The sequence below is a fragment of the Perca fluviatilis genome, chromosome 20 (genome assembly GCF_010015445.1).
Source record: "Perca fluviatilis chromosome 20, GENO_Pfluv_1.0, whole genome shotgun sequence".
Lineage (NCBI taxonomy): Eukaryota > Metazoa > Chordata > Actinopteri > Perciformes > Percidae > Perca > Perca fluviatilis.
This window is the reverse complement of record NC_053131.1, coordinates 23,744,419-23,750,735: the sequence shown is the minus strand read 5'-3', so window position 1 is coordinate 23,750,735 and position 6,317 is coordinate 23,744,419.

Below are 6,317 nucleotides of genomic sequence, written 5' to 3'. Positions count from 1 at the left end.
CAGGGTTTTGCAGATGAGTGGCAGCTCTGTCTCCTGCTGTGGCTGACCTTGGGAGAGAGCTTCAGGCCCTAAAGAGGGTCTGCTGCTATTGTGGGGTTTCTGCAAAGTCACCTTCTTGACAGTTTACTCAATTTGTATGTAGCACAGCAATGCGACCAGGGCTATGGATGTAGTCTAGAGAATCATGCATATATTATCAAAATTACAAGATTCATCACCTGGGGCTCTGAGTGCTCATTTAGCCTATAAGATGTACAGTGCACATGTCCTACAAAACAGCCAAAAAGTTATAGGACACAAATGCCTATTTAGTTATCATTCCAGTAATGATTATCTCACCATTAATTAAAAATAGTAATGGCTTTTACCTGATGACTGCAAAATAGCCACCAGACCTCCTGCTGCCACTCCTTTTCCATTAGCAGTTGCAGCAGATGAAATCATGCCTGCAACATAAGTTCCAGCTGAATAAAGGATATGACCCTCAGAGCTACAGGAGCCAGGACCATAAGAAAGCACCTACTCTAAACTGCATCATGCATGATTATTCAGTGACATTTCCACATTTAAGTGTATTAGACACAGGTGGTAAAATTTGGCTTAGTTTCATGTGAAACAAAACTGCCATCTCACCACAGGAGGGAGTAAGAGAGTCTCTTCTTCCAGGCAACTCCATGGTGTGTGATCAGCAAAGACAGGAAATGAAACATAAGTAATTAACATTTCTGACATGGTAAGTCATCTCTTTTAACTGAAACATCAAAAGAAAAACAAAGACCGAAATACTAAAGAGTATATAATTTCCAAGCCAATTTAGAAGAACAGACTAACATCAATAAACACAGAAACCACAAGAGATGATATGGACTACAGTATGTTCAACAATAACTTGTGTCATGATGGTAATTCAAAGTTGAGTATTATGTTCTGGTATTTTACTAGTTGTATTATTGATGCAAGGTTCAACAAGGTTAATGGCCCAAAAAGTGAAACCAGATGTAAGAACAGTCATTTGGATTACTTGGTTTAAGAATTTTCTATGGCAATATTGTATTCCATCGAACACAAAATAATAAAAAAAAAAACTGGTAAAATATATTTTTTTTGTCCTAATCAAATAGAAGTTTGAAAGGAGACAGCACTAAATTATGGTAATCTCTTGAATCTCGTTCAAGAGGTTTTAAGATAAATATGAGAAGTGCTTGTTTTGAATACTTTGAGTTAAACTACTGTACAGTTTTGATTCTTTTTATAGATACAAAAGTTTGTTTGTACATGTATTTATCACTTAGGAGAGGACACTATTACTGTTTGGAAGTGAAAAATCCTAACCCAGATTAGACAAACTTGTCCGTCAACCTTAACAAAAAATCATATGGTGCAGCGCACCACATAAAAGAAGTTGTGATACTTCAACATTGGAATTCTTGTGGTAATATTGTGTTCCGGTAATTCATGTGTTGCGGTAATTTTGTGGTACTCTGAGATTTGAGGAATTTACTATAAGATGTTTGGTGTTCTGTGACACACTCATGGTTTATATAAGTCCAGCAAGTCTGACGCTGTAAGTTTCTAAATTATGGAATAATAGGTATATTGTTTTGTGACCAATAAAACCAAATGATAAGATCCTGTGACTCATGGCTCAGGGAAAAATAACCAGGAAGACTGGAGGTTTTGGTGGCAAACAATTGAGGGTGCTCTGCTGATACACTCTGTCACATCAATATTAAATTAATAGTTCAATGTTTTGGAAATGTGCTTATATGCTTTCTTGCCAAGATTTTAAATGAGAAGATTGATACCACTCTATGTGTCTGAACATAAAATATGTAGCTAGAGGCAGTGGTCAGTTACTTTGCGTTCTCATGGACGCCTGGCCAATAAATGCTATTGAAGGGCGGGTCTTAGCCTGGCCATAGTGGGATTCGTAATATCGCTTCCTGGTTGATTTCAGTCTTTATGCTAAGCTAAGCTTGCTAGCTGCTGGCTCAAGCTTCATATTTACCGTACAGACATAAGAGCGGAGAGCGGTATCAATCTTCTTATCTCTGCAAGAAAGAAAACAAGCATATTTCCCAAAATGTTCCTTGAAATAACATATTATATACAGGTGGCCACAATCATACTGTAAAAACTGCTATAAAGACTTGCTACATAGCCCTATGTCTTATCACTCCAGTTTACACATCCCTTATTTTTTCTTCATCTTTTTTTTTGGCATCCATCCCTTTTGCTAAAAACCTCTTTAGTCCCTTCATGGCTTCAGGGCAGGAACAACATGTTCCCCGTTGTCTTGGCCTAGTCTAATCTCACTCTGCATGGACAGCTTATTAACATCTGTCAGCAAGCCCAAAACTGAAAATGGCCCAGGAGAGCTGTGCTAATGTCTGAGCAGAATCAGTGAAAGCAAACACAGTTGCTAATGTTGCAAGAGTGTTTTGACGACACAAGTGTTGGATGGGACCTCAGTAATTATTTTGCTGCGGGGGAGCATGTGATGACAAGATAGCATTGAGAGACTTGTGAATTTTTTTGTGTGTGTGTGTGTGTGTCTGTGTGTGTGTGTGTGTGTGTTTGCAGACAGAGGACAAAGGTTATGTAGATAACATCCTCAATTGAAAAGACTTTCTCATGACATTATAGATTAATTTGCCTGACATGATATTGTCTTGTTTTCATATGTTTCCTTTGATAACACCCTCAACAGACATTTACACTGAAGCTTCTTTGCAGCTGGATGACAGACCCCAATTCTCACAGCAACATTCTATCACCCATCTTGGATTAATTAAATCAGAAGGCTATTCATTCTAATCACATCATATCAGTTTGGGTATGGCAGCTCCTTCAACCAGCACACATTTTCTACTACGATTCATAATAACCGCAGCCCCAATGGGCCCAGACAGGACCACCGTCCTGTGGGCATTATATATAAAGATTGAAATCATAACAAACCTTTTCCTTACGTGATCCTACCACATGACTTCATTTTGGGCGTGGGAAGTATGGCATTCAATCAAAATACACTTCTCATGACCTCAGTTTGGATAGCTCTTCCTCTTTGATACCACATGTAGGGGGATGACTTCATATGTGGGGAGGAAGGCGTCTGTCAAACAAATGTGCTTTGTTTTTTGAGTTGTTCTTTGCTCTGATTCCCTTTTGAGTGTCCCTTACAGGACAACAAAAAAGATAAAAAATGTCTTTGATGCTGCTACAGAGCTGGCGAACTCTCAGGTGACCTTGTATCTCCAGGTATCCCAGTGGTGCTTGGGAGAGTAAAGGAATCTAAGGATTTAACAACCAGTACGTCTGTCCATTTATTTGTCTATGCTGGTGTCTGCTGGAGTGCGTTTTTATTTTATTGAACAAAACGTTACGTCAGCCCCACACCCATATAATCCAGCAATGATTACATGTGAACAAAACGGCTGGGTTAGATCTGCATTGCAACCTAAGAACTGACAAAGAGGGAGTGAATTTGTCCGTGTCCATCTGACACAATTCCTTTGTGAGTTAATCTGTTGGTTAGCTGCCGTGGCTTTTGTTTGCTTTGGTTTCCACCTAGAGATAAAAGTGTCGTTATGTTCCGTTTTCCCTCTGGTGACTAGACAAGACTTTCACTGGAAGGAAAAGAAAAATACAGACTGTGGGTCACTCCCTTGACCCCTCATTCTTTATACATGACAATGGTCAGGATTAAAGACGGTACCACAAAAACCCTCCAACTACCCAACAATGTAGAGGTAACTAATAAACAGCCAGTGATCATCATGAGCTACAAACAAGATAAACATTAACCAGTAATCAGATAACAGGGTCAGGCTGGAAACAAAGAGATTTGCCCGGTATATTGCCACCCTATCATTGTGGCCAAATAATAAAATCGTCAGGAAACACCAACAACCAATAGCATTGCTGCAGAATTGCCCAGTGGAACTCTCCTTTGGCAGACGAGCAAACTATTGCATTGGGTGTTTTATCCATGTTGACGAAGAAGTGGAGAACCATTTTACTCTGAGCATATCATTTATGATATTGTGAATACTAATGCCCAGTGCCCGTTCAAAACAGGCCTGTCCAAACCAGGTTGATTGCTTGGCCTCCAGTATTCCTAAGAAATACACCTGCCATGACATAGTTACGTTCCCTACAAATGCTAGAGTGTACCCGTCATTTGCTAAAAGCTAGCTATTTGGTACCAGGCTATTTTTCAAAATGTTATAGTTTGCTACAATGTAACATCTCTGGTTTCTCCAGTCTTAATCTGTTCTTGAATGAAATGTATTGAGCGACGGAGAGCGAGCTGTAACCAGCATGCTGTTTCGGCGGTGTAACGGTAAAGGGTCCTCTCTCAATACACTACACAGTGCGTACATAATGCACTATTACATACATACAGACAAACAGACAGACAGACAGACAGACAGATAGATAGACAGAGAAAGACAGAGACAGACAGAGACTCCTGCCATTTTAGTTAGATACTCTATATCTCATGGTGACCAAGTTATTTCACTTCACTGCTTGCATTAAAAGAGAACTGCGGCCAATTTTTTACGTTAATATTGATCACTATAAATATGCGAGTACTGGGGATAGAAAAAAAAAAAACCAGAATCAGTCCTAGCAAACTGGAGTTGCTGCAGCTAATGCCCAGAGCTCCCAGTTAGCTAAAACGGCAGTTGTGGGGGCATATTCTAAAGAATGCCTTTGTGCCTCTTAACAGACACAAAATGCAATTAAAGCTGCGAGCAGCCATGGACGGGGCCTCGCGCCTCGGCGTGTGTCGGGGAATCCGGCGGACTCCGCTCCTTGCGACCGTGCATTCGCGCGGCACTCAGACGCCGCAAATCATCAACAATGAAAAGGGAACTCCCTGCCGAGTTCAACGATACCTCACACAAGACTCTACGTCTTACATTTCATTAGCTGTGAAAGGGGGCGTGGCTAAATCATAGGGGGCGGGTCAAACCATCACCAATTAAAAAGGAACTCTCTGCTGAATTCAATGATACCTCACACAAGGGTCTACATTAAACGGGTCATTAGTTATAAAAGGGGGCGTGGCTAAATCTTAGGGGGCGGGCCAAACCATCACCAATGAAGAATAAAGTCTCTGCTGAGTTCAATGATACTTCACACAAGGGTATACCTTAAATGGTTCAAATGTTATGAAAGGGGGCGTGGCCTGAGTAAGTGGGCGTGGTTAAAGTATAGGGGCCGGCTCAGTATCACATGTAGACCATACATACTAAGTTTCACGTAAATCGGATGATGTTTGTCATATAAGGCACATTTCCTGTTGCCAGCGGGGGGCGCTATGACCAAAAGTCAATTTTGTCTTGTGGGTGTCCTCAGGCCTGGACCCTTGTCAAGCGTGAAATTTCGGGCAGATACGACAACATACACTGAAGTTAACAACAACTTCTTTGTTCATTGCTAAACACTCAAAATGGCCGCCATGCCACGCCCACACCGTCTGACGAAAAGTTTTTCTTTTAATAACTTTTCATCGTTAAGTTGTTGGGATGATACAGACCAAGTTTGAAGTCCATCAGATGAAATCTCTAGGAGGAGTTCGTTAAAGTATAGCACCTTGACTTTTAGACCTACTTCCTGTTGCCACAAGGGGGCGCTATGACTTTAAGTAAATATCGGCACTTAATTGTCCTCAGGGTTGGACTCTTATGAATCCTGAAAAGTTTCGAGCCAGTTGGACAATGTACACTCGAGTTACACCCACTTCCTGTTTCGGCGGCAAAACGCACAAAATGGCCGCCCAGCTACGGCCACGCCCTATGGCGAAAAGTTTTTCTTTTAACAACTTTTCATCTTTAACGTCTTAAGATGTCACAGACCGAGTTTGAAGTTGATCGGATGAAATCTCTAGGAGGAGTTCGTTAAAGTACGACATGTGGAAAAAATGGCACTGATTTTGAACTTTCAATTCAAAATGGCGGACTTCCTGTTGGGTTTAGGGTATGGCTCCAATGAAGTGTTTTGTACATCTTGACATGTTACATATGTGTAACAAGTTCCGTGAGTTTACGATAAACGCACTGCAGGGGCTCAATTTTATTTACTTTCTAGGGGGCGCTAGCTAGCCATTTTTGTGCGCCTATTCCCGAAACCCTTAAAATACGTACATTTTCACCAGACTTGATGCGACTGCCAAATTTTGTGAGTTTTTGAATATGTTAAGCCCCTCAAAAAGGAAATTCATTTGCAGAAAATAATAATTCCTTCAGTTTCAATAGGGCCTTCGCCACTGTCGGTGCTCGGGCCCTAATTAAAATGTCTGTGCAACA